The sequence below is a fragment of the Aquarana catesbeiana genome, linkage group LG13, assembly GCF_042186555.1.
Source record: "Aquarana catesbeiana isolate 2022-GZ linkage group LG13, ASM4218655v1, whole genome shotgun sequence".
Lineage (NCBI taxonomy): Eukaryota > Metazoa > Chordata > Amphibia > Anura > Ranidae > Aquarana > Aquarana catesbeiana.
Window position 1 is genome coordinate 108,486,187 of NC_133336.1, and position 14,122 is coordinate 108,500,308.

Consider the following 14,122-nt stretch of genomic DNA (forward strand, 5'->3'; position numbering starts at 1 on the left):
GTTGAAAAATTACGAAAAAGTTGCTTTATCTGTCCAAGGAGCTGTAATTATGCCCGCCTACATTTGGGATGCCTACGCCTTTGACACAGTGCAGCCAGGAAGTGGACACCACTTTGAAAGCCCCTAGATGACCATCTTTTGGAAAGTAAACACCACAAAATGATCTAATTTTTGTCTTTTTCTCTTGGAAATGAAGAAACGCGGTAATATCGAGGTGGTAAAAACTCAGTGCTTCGTAACTGGGCACTAGATATTTCATTAATGTACAGGCCATACACAGAGAAAGAATGAGGTGAAGGGGTTAAATTACAGGTCAGTAGGAGAATTGAAATTAGAGCATTAATTTCCAGATGTACAGGATAAAGAAGGAACACATACACCACTCAAACATTAGCAGCAGTGAAGTGGTTACTACACCATCATGACAGAATTATATAGGTTGCCATCGCTGCCCTCTTCTTTTGAGAATGCTGCTGCCAACACATTAATGATTTAAGTCACTGACCTTGGGCAATTTAGAGAGAAGGATTTTTGACATCTTACTGACACTCATTTACAGTACACTTGTTGAGGGGCTGAAAAGTAATCTGAAAAGCCCAGCCACAGTAGACAACTAGTAATTTTGGAAGGAAGGCAACAATGAAAGATCTCTCCCCCAGTCTGCATTTCTCATTACGGCTGGACAACAATCTTCCCAAAACTAATACATCAGCAGACTCTGACTTGCTCCATCTCTTGGTGGCTCTAGTGGTGGGATATCTGCGCCAGAATTTTGACATGCCATTAACAATGCAGGCCACATAATGGTGTCATGCCTTATACCTAGTACACATGATCAGAAAATCGCACAAAAAAATACCGCTTTCAAATCGATCATACGATAATCTAATCCAGAGGTCTCAAACTGGTGGCCCTCCAGCTGTTGCAGAACTACAATTCCCATGAGGCATTGCAAGGCTGACAGTTACAAGCAGGACTCCCATAGGCAGAGGCATGATGGAACTTGTAGTTCCCCAGATCTAATCATTATGACACAGCTACAAGAGCCGATGATGACAGTTCATCCGAAATGACAAACACGAAAAACTCTCTCGAATGATACCAGAATGTACGATTTTCGTTTAATCAGTACTGTGTAGTAGTCGTCCGAAAAAATACTTAATACTGTAGCCTCCATACTTCACTCTCATGATATGTGTACTACTAACATCACCATCTTCTGGATTCTTTATTCCTATGGATAATTCAGCTGTAATAACGTAATCACAGTACTCAGTCTAGAGCTGAGGAACAACCCTATTGGAAGATTTGAGGGGCAGAAGTCAAATATCAGAGGAGTTTGCAAAACCGATAAACTGAGGGTCAGCTTACTTTTTAGATTGATCAACCACTATATAAAACTACACCTACGATTTTGATGATGGATTATATCTAACTCATTTATAAAATATCTACCACTTATAGAACCCCTTAAAATGTTCATCTGTTTAATAAACTTGTAAATGTTGACCGTGGGGTAGACCTACTAAAGCTGGTGCAGCTGTGCATGGTAGCCAATCAGCCTCTAACCTCAGCTTGTTCCATTAAGCTTTGGCAATAAAACCTGGAAGCTGATTGGTTTCTATGCAGAAGTGAGCTAAGATTTTGCACTCTACAGCTTTAGTAAATAAACCCTCATGTTTATTAAGTTTCTGATGAATCATGCACAGTATAAATGTATGATAGGGAGTGCACTTTTTTAAGCATTTCAACACATCAGCTCAGCCTATCTGCCCTGCAAATTCTGCACATGTTGGAGCACTCTGGGGAAATTAGGTACAAGTTATTGGCAAGGAAGAAAAAGCCACTTCACAACAGGAACTATGACATTTCCTGAATTGGCTCTATTCCCTCATCACACAAGGACTACACGGATTTCCTTGTCCTTAAGCAAGTCAAACAATTACAGAACATACAGGGTGAGCACAGGCAAACAAACACATATCTAGTTACTGTACGTGGGAAAGCAGATAATGTACAGCAGATGTGGCTATTACACTTGTATGTTTGTATGAGCAGGTGATTTAATACAGCAAAATACTAAGAACATACCTGCTGACTTTTTCAAATTTCCAGGGACAGGATTCTTAGTTGATGTTTTATTTTACCACAATGCTGCCTCAGAAGACCACTAATTCTGTTCTAGCATTTTTGCTTATTCACTTGTAGAAAAAAAAGTTACTTTAGTGATTTAAATGTTGCTTACTAAAGACTGTTTCCAAGGATTGCTATTATACTATCTGCATAGCATATCCCAAGTCCGCGAAAAAGAAAAATACTATTGCTTATGGGAACTATGGGGAACCCCCCCCCCCCCAAAAAAAAAAACAAAACAAAAAGAACAGCCCAGCATTTTGTCAAGGAATTTGTGACAAATTCCTTGACAAACTACACTGTATCTGAGCACCACAAAGCAAAAACACTATTTAATTCATTTTTTTATATTCAAACCAAAGTCCCCCCATCCAACACGCTTAATTTTGTGAAGAAATATCTTTTAAAAACACCCCCCTGGCATTTGTGGCAGCAGCCATCTTGAGTAAGGGCAGATGATTGAGGAAGTAGCATTTACTTCCTGGAATCCATATCTGCCCTTAGCTCAGGCATGACAGCAGGAGGGTATGCTTAGCTCAGAAAGTCCCTCCTCCCCTCCTGAGGACTCCTGGGATGTATGACATCATTTACCTAGGCCTGAAACCAGGAAGTAACTGAAGAAATGTTAAAAAAAAAAAAGTTAAAACAAGTAAATCAGGGTTTGGCAAATCCCAGGCCGCCATGGCGATAAGAAATTGCGTCCTGGTGCCTTGCCTGCCACCTGAATGCTTTCACACACCGCGCCCGCACCTATGTCCCCTATGTGATGAAAGAAAAAAAATGTAGCCACCTTACCCCCACATATACGTAAGTACAAACATAAAAGCATGCGTCAAAACGCATTTGCCTGAAAACGTTGATTGCAACACACGTTTACATATCACTGCGCAGGCTGGAATGAGAGCTATAATTCTAGCACCATACCTCCTTCATAATGCTAAACGGATGACCTATAACGGGCTTTTAAAGCATCGCCTATGGAAACCATAGGGTACTGAAGTTTGTCCATATTTCATGGGCGCACGCAAATTTAATGTCTGACATGATGGGTATCTATTTACTCGGCAACCTCGGCTTTTATATTTTAACTTTAATGTGTTTTTTTTACTGAAAAAAATTGAAACTGCCACTATTTTATTCTCTAGGGTGTCTTCTCTTAGAAAATATATAACGTTTTGGGGATTTTATGTAATCTTCAGGCCTGAAATAATTTTTTAAATGTGTGCATAAAAAACACATAAAAACGGCTCTGGCAGAGAAAGGGTTAAAGGATAAGTTTACCTTCGGGAACATGTTACCTGTTCTACCCATAAGATTTGTTAGTTAAAGTGATTGTAAAGCTTATTTAATAAAAAAAAAATAAACGAACATGTCATACCTCCACTGTGCAGCTCGTTGCACAGAGTGGCCCCGAACACCGTCTTCTGGGGTCCCTCGGTGGCTCTTGCGGGCTCCTCCCCACATTAGATAACCACCTAGGAGAGGCGCTCTCACGGGGTGAGAGCGCTCGAGTCCATCATTTGGCCGCCGAATGTATGACTCGGCCCTGCCCCCCGGCACCCGCGTCATTGGATTTGATTGACAGCAGCGGGAGCCAATGGCTGCGCTGCTATCAATCTATCCAATCAAGAGCCGAGAACCCCGGGCAGAGAAGAGTGCGTCCCTGCCGGATGAAGTTCCAGGGCTCAGGTAAGTAAAACGGGGGAGGCTGGGGGGTCGGTCACTGCCAGGTGTTTACAACCCCTTTAAAAAAAAAAAAAAAAAAAAAAACTGCACTCTTTTTGGCTGGCTCCTAGATTCAAAACAAATTTGTCAAGCCCTGAAGTAAATACAATATACTTTCCTATCAATTTACTAATTTTGTGTGAGAAAGAGCCTTCAATCCTGATTACGGGTATTTCGAGTTAAACCACCTGCAAGCTTTAGAAATATTGGGAGTTGCAATGGACCACTGTGGCTTCTGTACATAAAGGCACCCTTGGTGTGCAAACCCTCACCATATTACTGGAACATATATGCTGCTGTCCAGAATAAATGATCACTGTGCATGTTCTATGTTGGCAACGTTCATTTGGCTTTATACTGCACACCTCTTTTGCCACTAAAGTTCCACTTTTACCAAAACTGTTAATTAAAGATATGCCTCTGGTGATAGCTGTAACAGTTGCCACAGTGTGCCTATGTCAGCTTTAGAGCAGTGATGGAGTTTGGGGGAGTTTAGACTGGGATCCAAATCAATGTGTGCGAGCCTGCCAGAAAGCTGTGACTTATATAGGGCAATCAACTGTGGCCAGGGTATTCCCTAGCTCGCAGCCACACTTATATGCACCCCCTTGTTCACCTGTGGCTGCATGGCAGGGAGTGCCCTGGCCGCAGGTGATTAACCCATACAGGTTACAGCTTCTTTGCACGCTCGCACATGTGGGTTTGGGTTCTGGTCCGAACATGCCAAAAATGACCAGTTACACTTGCCAGTAACAGTGTTTCTGGGAAGTCTTCTAGGACAGCACCCTGAGAGATGACTGGTCCCACCTGACAGGAAACACAATCAACAAAGAGGTTAAAACCCCCACCCCTCCCTGTGCTCCTCAGTTGCGAAAAAGTATTGACCCACACCAATGCACGAGAGTGAAACACCTCAAAACTCCATACAAAACCAACATACCAAAAGAGCGGGTGGGAAGTAGGCCTGCCGTCCTGGAAGACTTCCCAGAAACACCAATATCGGTAAGTGTAACTGGTCATTTTCTCAAGCCGTCTTCCAGGACGGCACCCTGAGAGAAGAGCAAGTAGCTCAGGCCTACCTTAGGGTGGGACAACAGCTTGTAGGACCTTCCTACCAAATGCCAGATCCTGAGGTGACAGCAACTCCACCCTGTAATGTCTCAGGAAGGTGCTCTGGCTTGTCCATGTAGCTGCTCTGCATATTTGCTCCACCGATGCTCCGGCCCTTTCTGCCTAAGAGGTCACCAGAGACCGAGTGGAATGTGCTTTAAGGTCATTCAGGGCTGCCCTACCAGCCTGATCATAGGCTAAAGAAATAGTCTGCTTGAACCATCTTGCTATGTATGGATGCTCTAGACGCTTGCTGACCCTTCTGGCCAGAAAAATTAACTAATAAATGGCTGGACCTTCTAAACTCTTTAAATTTATCTAAATAAGCCAACAGACACGGTCTGACATCTAAACAATGAGAAGAACTTTCTCTCTCGTTCTGAGGATTGGTGCAAAAGGAAGGAAGGACAATCTCTTGAGTTCTGTGGAACTTTGAGGCTACCTTCAGGAGGTACGGTGGGTCCTGCTTAAGTATAATCCTGTCATTAAATAGAAAAAAGGTCTCTTTTATTGACAGAGCCTGGATGTCGCTCACCCTCCTGGCCATTGTATCCGCCAGCAGGAAGGCCATCTTTAAGGTAAGCAACTTAAGAGGGATAATAGCTAATGGCTCAAACTGTGCCCTGGTTAGCGCTTCCAAAACTAACGTAAGGTCCCAGGGCGAAAATCTGCTCATCTGCACTGGGGACAGTCTATCTCTGTCCAAAATATAGGACAAGGCTGCAACCTGAACCCTAAGTGTCTTGGTCGGCAGCCCCTGATCCGCGCCATCCTGGAGAAAGCCCAGGATGGCAGGGATCTCTCGTTTGGAAGTCCCCTTCGACTGGCACCAGTGCGAGAAGACTCCCCAGACTTTTGCGTAAATACGTCTGGTAACCGGCTTCCTACTTAAAAGAAGTGTGTCGATTACTCTCTCAGAACACACCCTTTTTCGTAGGTTCTCCCTTTCAAGAGGCAAGCTGTCAGCCTGAAGAAGCTGGGATCTGGGTGGTAGACTGGGCCCTGAAGGAGAAGGTCTTGCCTGACTGGAAGATGCTGAGGGGGAACTATGGACCAACTTCCCAGGGAAGGGAACAAGGTCCTCTTGTGTCACCATGGGGCAATCAGAATCAGCCTGCCCTCTGAGAGACTTAAGCAAATGCCTTTCCCCTCTTAGTTCTATTCCCGAGGATATTGCAGAAGCTAAGCAGAAGTCCCAAACTTGGGCAAGCGCATCTACCCCCTCTGAAACCCTCTCCCGAGAGAGTGAGAAGAATCTCTTTACTCTTCTGTTCCTTCTACAGGTGAAGAGATCGATCTTTGGGTTGCCGAAGTGCCGGCATACAAGGGCGAACATCTCGGGGTTCAATTCCCACTCCCCCTGTTGAATCGGCTGCCGAATGAGATAGTCCGCTTCGACGTTGTATGCCCCTTTATATGTACTGCAGAAATAGAGGGGATTCTTTGCTCTTCCCACCCAAGGCTTTCCAGAGCCAGGTCCAGAAAAGCGCAAGACCTGGTGCCTCCCAGATGATTCAGGAATGCTACCGCGGTTGCATTGTCGGAAAGGATCTGCACCTCTCGGCCCCTGATTCTTTCCTCGAAGGCCCTTAAGGCCTCTTTGACTGCCAGGAGTTCCCGGAAGTTGGAGGAAGCGCTCCTCTGACCCTGGTTCCAGGCACCCTGGGCTCGAAATTCCTCTAAGTGGGCCCCCTAACCCCAGGCGCTTGCATCCGTAGTTATCCTGAAAGGTTGGAGTTTACCCCAAAGGTGGCCCTCCTGCAGCCTCTGAGGGTGGAGTCACCACCGTAGACTCCTTTACCTCTGCTGGAATGGGGACCCTGTTATCCAGCGTTCCTCTTTTCCCGTACCAGGAGGATAGGAGGAATTGCTGGAGAGTCCTGAAATGGAGCCGAGCCCATGGAACCGCTGGGATACAGGATGTAATCAGTCCAAGAACTCTCATGACCCCTCTGTAAGAGACCTCCTCTAATTCTAGAAGGGACGCTACTGCTGAAATGAGGCCCTCTACCTTGCCCTGGGGTAAAACAAGCTTCTGTGCTGTTGAATCCACCAGGAATCCTAGATCTTGGTCTGGGCAGGAACCAGCGAGGATTTCTCTTGGCTGATGATCCATCCCAGAGACTCCAGTGTACTCACTACCTTGGCCAGGTCAGAGAGAAGAAGATCTCGACTCTGGTTGTAAACCAGTATGTCATCGCGATAGATCAGCGTTACACCCAGGAGATCTTTGTAAACACTCTCGGACTGGCTGCCAGTCCGAAGGGTAGGGCAGAGAACTTCCAGTGCTGCACTCCCTGCTCCGAGGGGATTGTGAACCTTAGAAAAGCCTGGTGCTCTGAAAAGATAGGGACGTGAAGATAGGCATCCTTCAAGTCTATCGTTACCATAAATATGTCCTTCAGAAGGTGCTTTCTGAGAGTACAGACGCTTTCCATGTGGAACCTTTTGTACCACAGGAATGTATTTAGCATCCTTAGATTTATTATGAGGTGGCACTTTCCCGAGGGCTTTGGGACTATGAAGATGTGTGAGTAGAATCCCTACCCGCACTGTCCTGCTGGGACTGGCACTATGACCCCCTGCTCTACCAGCTCTCTGACACTGCGCAAGATACCCACTGCTTCGAGAGGGTCCTTGGGCAAGTGGGTTAAAAGGAAACTTTGGGGGAGGAGAGTAGATAACTCTAGGTCTGTAGCCCTCGCTTACAATCTGGAGGATGTGGGGACTCTGAGTAATCCTTTCCAACTGAGAGAGAAAGTGGGAAAGTCTTCCCCCTACCCTTATGTCACTTGGTATCCTTGGCGGTGGACTTCTGGCTGGGGAAGAGGAGACCACCCTTCCGTTTGCCTTTTCCGAGTCCCCAATGCCTGTTAATGGTACCTTTTTATCACCAAACCGGTTTTTAGCCTGGGGGCCTCTAAACATTTTTCCCCTGTCCTTCTTAGGTTTAATGGGAAATGTCTTGCTCTTCTCTGTAGACCTAGAAAGGGCCTGATACAACCCCGTGCCGAAAAGCAGGGATACCAACCGAGTCTTAGGAGAGTTGTCCCAATCCCAGGTCTTGACCCACAAGGCTCTCCTTGTGGAATTTAACAGGGCACCAGTCTTGGGGGTTGTACGCACTGTCTCGACTGCTGCGTCTGCCAGGTAGGCTACTGCCCTATCTATCACTTCTAATGAGTCCAAGACCTGTTTGGACTTGAAGGTTCATTAGTTTGGTGAACCACATGCGTTCCTCGCCACACAAGCCAAAGCCAGGGCGGGACTCCCAGGCCCTGAGCAAGAGGGTCTCGGCTCGTCTGTCCATCTGGCCTCTGATGTTTCCTGCATCTTCAAATGAGAGGTCAGACTGCTTGGACACCTGTGCCAGGGAAGCATCTAGTTTGGGTGTTTTAAAGAACCTCTCTTCCTCCTTAAAAGGGACACCTACATTTCCACGTTTTAAACTTCAAAAGTTTTCTTTCTTTCAGGCTCCTTCCACTCCCTCAGGATGATATCTTTGAGGGCCTGGTGAACTGGGAGAACTTTGGACTGGGGCTTAACCAAGACTCTATACATTCTGACCTGGGCAGACACTTGGGCTGGGGGTTCCTGAATTTCCTCTGACGCATATACTGCCCTAAGGAGGCCCTCCATGTCTTCGGGCGAAAAGATTTGTTTGCCGGCTCTGGAGTCCTCTTCCTCCTGACTGTCTACTAAGCCCTCATCAGAAAGACTGATCAGGAGCCTCAGCCTCTTCTTCCTCCTCAGAATCCTGAGAAGGGAGAGATCTCAGGGGTTCAGGATGCCTTCTACTGCCCACTGCCCTGAAAGAGGAGGAGCCCTCTCTGGTAGTCTGGGGTTCTGGCTCCCTAGGCTTAAGGGATCCTTGGAAGGCCTTAAGAGTTGACAGCATCTCCGACTGTACGGAGAGAAAGTCCCTCATGACCTGAGATGTTTCTTTCCCAGCTAACTTGTGAATACATTTGTAGCAAAAGGGTTTAGAATAGTCCTGGGGTAACTTATTACAATACCCGCATCTTATAGAGAGGGAAGGAGCGTTCTTAGGATGGCTGGCAACCCCCTGGGCAGTGACATCCTCTCCTGTAAGAAGACACACAAGCTAGCTTAAAATAAGCGCAGACCTGTGTCCGGCAGGGGTAAAAGTCAGGGTGCATTCCCCCATCATAACCCCTGCCAGCTATGCCCCCTCCCCCCTGTGGCCTCCTCCATAGCTGTAGCCGCAGTGGGCCTCTCCTCTCGCTCCATCCATCACACCGCCTAGGCACTCCAAGTGGGCAGGTAGTGACCAGACTGGTGAGAGCAGGATGTGGATGCCTGTTCCTCCACCAGTCAGACCTCCGCTCCTGGTCGAAAAACGCTGCCACCACCATTTTCTTGAAGCCCGGAAACCAGAAGTGACATGGGGGACGTGGCGACATAATTTCTGGTGCTGTAGAGGAAGCCACGTTATTCCTTTACCAAACGCCAGATGGATGGTGCTGGGCTCCTACTCCTCTGTAGGAGACCTGCCGACCGGTGCCATCTTCTCACTGCCAGCCACCTGCGCGACTCAGCAGGAGCCTCCAGGTGTCGGGGAACGCCGTGAGAGCCACCACTGTAGATTCCGGCGCTCCCCATGGGAAAACTGACTGCCATCTCCCCCGTTGAACGGACGCCCGGTCAGGTAAGGGGGAGGGAGCAGGAAAGTGGTCCCTGAAGTTCTGGGTTGCATACTATCCCATTATGTTCCACCTACCTGCAAACAAAGCCTGTGATGTCCCCACATCCATCTTCATCCCTCTTCCTTGGGGGGCCATGGCCCCCGGCTCTGTGACTGGCCGAAGTTGCATGACATCACTCCCGCGCATGCGCGCGAGAGCCACCGGTCACAGCACAGGCCCTTTAGAAACAGCACATTTGTGCCATTTCTTCAAGGCGCATGCGCCCTGCAGGTTTAGGAGATATTTTCAGTACCTACAAGTTACATTAGTTACATATAGTAGGTGAGGTTGAAAAAAAATACACAAGTCCAACCAATGTGTGTGATTATAGGTCAGTATTATTATAGGTTTACCTGTAGGTAAAAGTGGTGTAACTAGGTTTACAACCACTTGAAAGTACAACTTACATAACAAAATTTAAAATTTCCATGTGCCCTTGTGGTGACTAGTGTTGATCCACTTCTGCAATATGTGTGAATGAGCCCTGAATCACTTTTCAAAATTTTGTGTCCATCCTCCTGTTACACAATCAGACATTAAAAGTTTTGGTTTACTTTGGATGTCAGTAAGGGGGTCTGGCTGCAAGGACCCAGAATATACAGCCAGCCTTTGATGACATAAGAAGAAAAGATGTCAGCACAAGACCCTGCATGCAGCGGTGGAGCTGTGGCTTACAGCAGAAAACACTGGATTTGCTGGGCGCGCGAGTACGTTTTTTTAGGGCAACCCAGGAGTCAAGGTAAGCGGGAAAGAAAAAAAAAAAAATGTAAAGAGAAGGGCAAAGTTAGTCTTTTAGGTCCCATTCACACCTGCGCAATGCATTTGGCACGCAACACCAAAGGGCAGCCCATTCACTTGAATTCCCAAAAGTAGCTCCTGCACCTTTTTTTGGAAGTGTTTTGGCATGTTTTCAGGAAGATGCATTTTTGCATGCATGCCCAGATTGGGTAGGTGTGAATGGAGCCTAAGAATCCAATGGGCGATTCAGTCCAGTCAACTCTATTCATAACTGAAATAATAGGTTTGGATGGACGGTGCAAATTTTCTTTCTTTCCACAGGTTGCAGGAAAGAAATTTGCACGGTTCCCCCCACAGGGGAATCAGCAATTGTCTTCTCCCGGTAGACAGTGATTATCACTAGTGGCTATAGCAGCCGCTAGCGATAATCGCAAGATAATCCGGCAGGCTGGTTGTACACAAGTTGATAGTTCGATCAACTTGGTTCATTCAGCCTGCCCATTAACGGTTCGAATCTCGGCCAGTTCCTGCTAAACTGGCCAGAGATTTGAACCATGTATGGCCGTCGCCTAACAAACTAAAAGTGGTGTAAACAAATAGATAAAACAAAAGCGCTGTCAATGCTGGACACCAGACAGGGTTAAGTTAAGCAATAACAGAACAATGCTGTCTGACCTACTGGATCTGGTAATGGTAACTGGGAGCATTCAAAGCATTGATCTGGGACACATAAATTAGTACTTAATCCTGGTTCAGGGGCACCTGGGGAGCACAGTCAGAATGATAAATTAACTGTTGGCTCAGTAAAAGCTGTACCACTGCCAGAGTTCTAATGTCAGGTATGCAGAGAGGCAGGAAGAGGAGAGAGAAGAAAACAAGCACATTTAGACAAACTAGTGCTTCACAAATAGGCTTACTTAAAAGATTATTACTGATCTCCGCAACAGCCTTCACTGTGTAGCTTCCCTCCATAATTGCTTTTCAAGAATCCCTTATTATCTAAGGTTTTTATATATAAAACGGCTTAACCACCTGAAAAAAATAAACAAAATGTTACAAGGAGCAATAAAGGCAACCTTTCACTTACAATAGTTAGTAATTTGCTGAAGTGATAGCAGTCAATCAAATTAAATATTGTCCTGTGCTGCCATTCCAAAGGGATTTGTATCCAGTGTTTAAGCCCAGATCCTACTGAACAATTCTCACTACTTTGAAACACCTACTGATATCCAAAGAACATCACCATGAGAGGTGACTGTTGGCCAATGTGTTGCCGCTGCCACATTTAAGAAATAATGCAGCGGTTTCCCTACTTTGATGATACCCAGATAATGTCTAAAAAGATGTGTATAGTCATTCCATGGGAGAGTATTCAAACAAATCTTAAGTGAAAGTTAAAGCATGGCTAAATTCAGCTTAGGGTTTGTAGACACTATCCATAATTTGCAATTATACTGTGCATTCTTGCATATTATGGAACACTTACCTCTTAGTATGCCCTCTCTCCAGCAGGGACAGGTCCAGGATCCTGCCACTTATTTTGGGTCCTACAGAGCTCCATTTTGGCCACTAAAGTGCACATATGAAAGCCACTGGTGTGGCTGAGGAAGTCCAAACTACCAGTGACGTCATCCCGTGGCCATATTGAATGTAATATACTATGTGGCGAGATGGAGACAGAGCCATTACCCACTGTATGAGTGCTATGAGTAGGGCTTCGGCCAAAACGTGTTAGCATTTTAATGTTGTCGCTATTGCTGTAAGTGCTCAAATAAAGTTTCATAACAAAGAAGCTTTCGGGTTGTCAGCTTTTTGATCTTATGGCATTACTCATTGTATTGATTGCTAATGTCAGCACATTATGTGCATTTATTTTGTATGCTTTTAGTTAAAGTTTATACAAAGAGTACTATGGGTCCACTTTTGTTTATTACATGTGTCCAATATCAATATGAGCGATGCATGTGGAGACAGGAAGAGCGGTGATTATCTGATGCCTGCACACATCCAGAGGATGGTGTTAAAAGACATCATATTCCATAATTTGATTCCGGCAACAACCTAGAGGGTGATATAAAGTGTTGTTTGACCTCATTATTTCTTGCAAGGTCAAAGCTGGAGGAGAGTAATTATCACATATGGTGGATACATAGCTGGAGGAGAGTATTTAAAGCTGGAGGAGAGTATTTAATTATCACATATGGTGGATGCACGCATGGCACATTTGTCTCAAAATCTGTAAGATTTTTCCATGTTTGTCACAGTGGCGATTGGTAGCACGGTTTATATATGGACTTTAATTTATAATTTTATTCTATTTTTTTTTTTTTTTGGTTGCACTTAGGGTTGAGCCCGATGTTCATGTGCTCGCAAATGAACCAAACATATGGGGCTTTTGCGGCAAATTCAAGCGACGCGGAACGGCCCATAATGCACTGCGAGATCGCAGTGCATCGACGTCTGAGGATTAGCCAAAGCGTGGACCTAACTTGCATGCTTTGGCCAATCACAGCGCGCCCTGCTGCGAGAGCCATAATTGGCCAATCATGGCTCAGGGGGACTAAGTCCATGCCCCACACTATATAAGTCTGCTTACATAACGGCTGTGTATAGTGTGCGGCCGGAGATACATTGAGCTAGATTAGTTAGTGGTGTGCAGGCAGTGTATTTAAAATATCCATACATACACACACACACATTATATATATATATACACATACATACATACATACACACACACACACACACACACACACACACACACACACACACACATTATATATATATATATATATATATATATATATATATATATATATATATTATATATATAAAATATATTTTTATATATGATTTTATATTATATATAAATGGCATGGGGTCTCCCCCAAAATCCATACCAGACCCTTATCCAAGCATGAAACCTGGCAGGTCAGGATGGGGGGGAGAGCCGAGAGATCGTCCCCCCCTCTTGAATCATACTAGGATGCTTGCCTTGAACATGGTCCATCACCTTAAGACGCAAGCAAAAAACTGAGGAGTGGAGTAGGGTTACAGGGGCTATCAAATGTTTGCCAGTGTCTAATTACTCAAAAGGTACCATCCTATAACCCAAGATCTATGAATACTCAGCCTGTGTCCTTTACTGTATGATTAAGATAATAGAGCCCAATTCCCAAAAATTTGGAACGCTGCATAAAATCTACATAAATTCAGAATGCAATAATTTAAACAATCTCATTGTATTCAAAACAGAAAATACAAGACATGGCAAATGCTTAATGTGCACCATTTTAAGAAAAAAAAAATAAGGTCATTTTGAAATTGATTATTAGACAAGTAAAAAAGGCGCAATGCAGGTATACCTCAAATAACTGTTCCTAAATAGTCCAATGGCAAGATGGGTATATATAAAAATATATATAAGAAGAAGTCAGTCAGGGCTGCCACCAAAAAAAGACCAGAAGCGAGGTCCAATAGGCTAAAAGAGATAAACAAGGAAAAGGGGCGCCTCTGAGTATATATCAATAATCATTTATTCAACAAACAATATCCACTCACATGGAAGACTGTAATGTTGCGTTCCGGTACGTCTCTGGGTAGAGGAAAAGATGGAGGACTACAAGTCTCAGCAAGTCCGTGCAGTGCTGATCCCACATCGGATCCTGGCGAGGATGGGTTGCGGTAGCTAGGCACAGCAGGGGCTCCCT

At 45.2% G+C, this 14,122-nt stretch overlaps 1 protein-coding gene across 1 annotated transcript in view; it reads right to left on the reverse strand.

Moving 5' to 3' along the window:
- The window catches only part of STXBP6 (syntaxin binding protein 6), a 147,607-nt gene that overhangs the window by 45,079 nt on the left and 88,406 nt on the right, over positions 1 to 14,122 (reverse strand). The window lies entirely within an intron of this gene.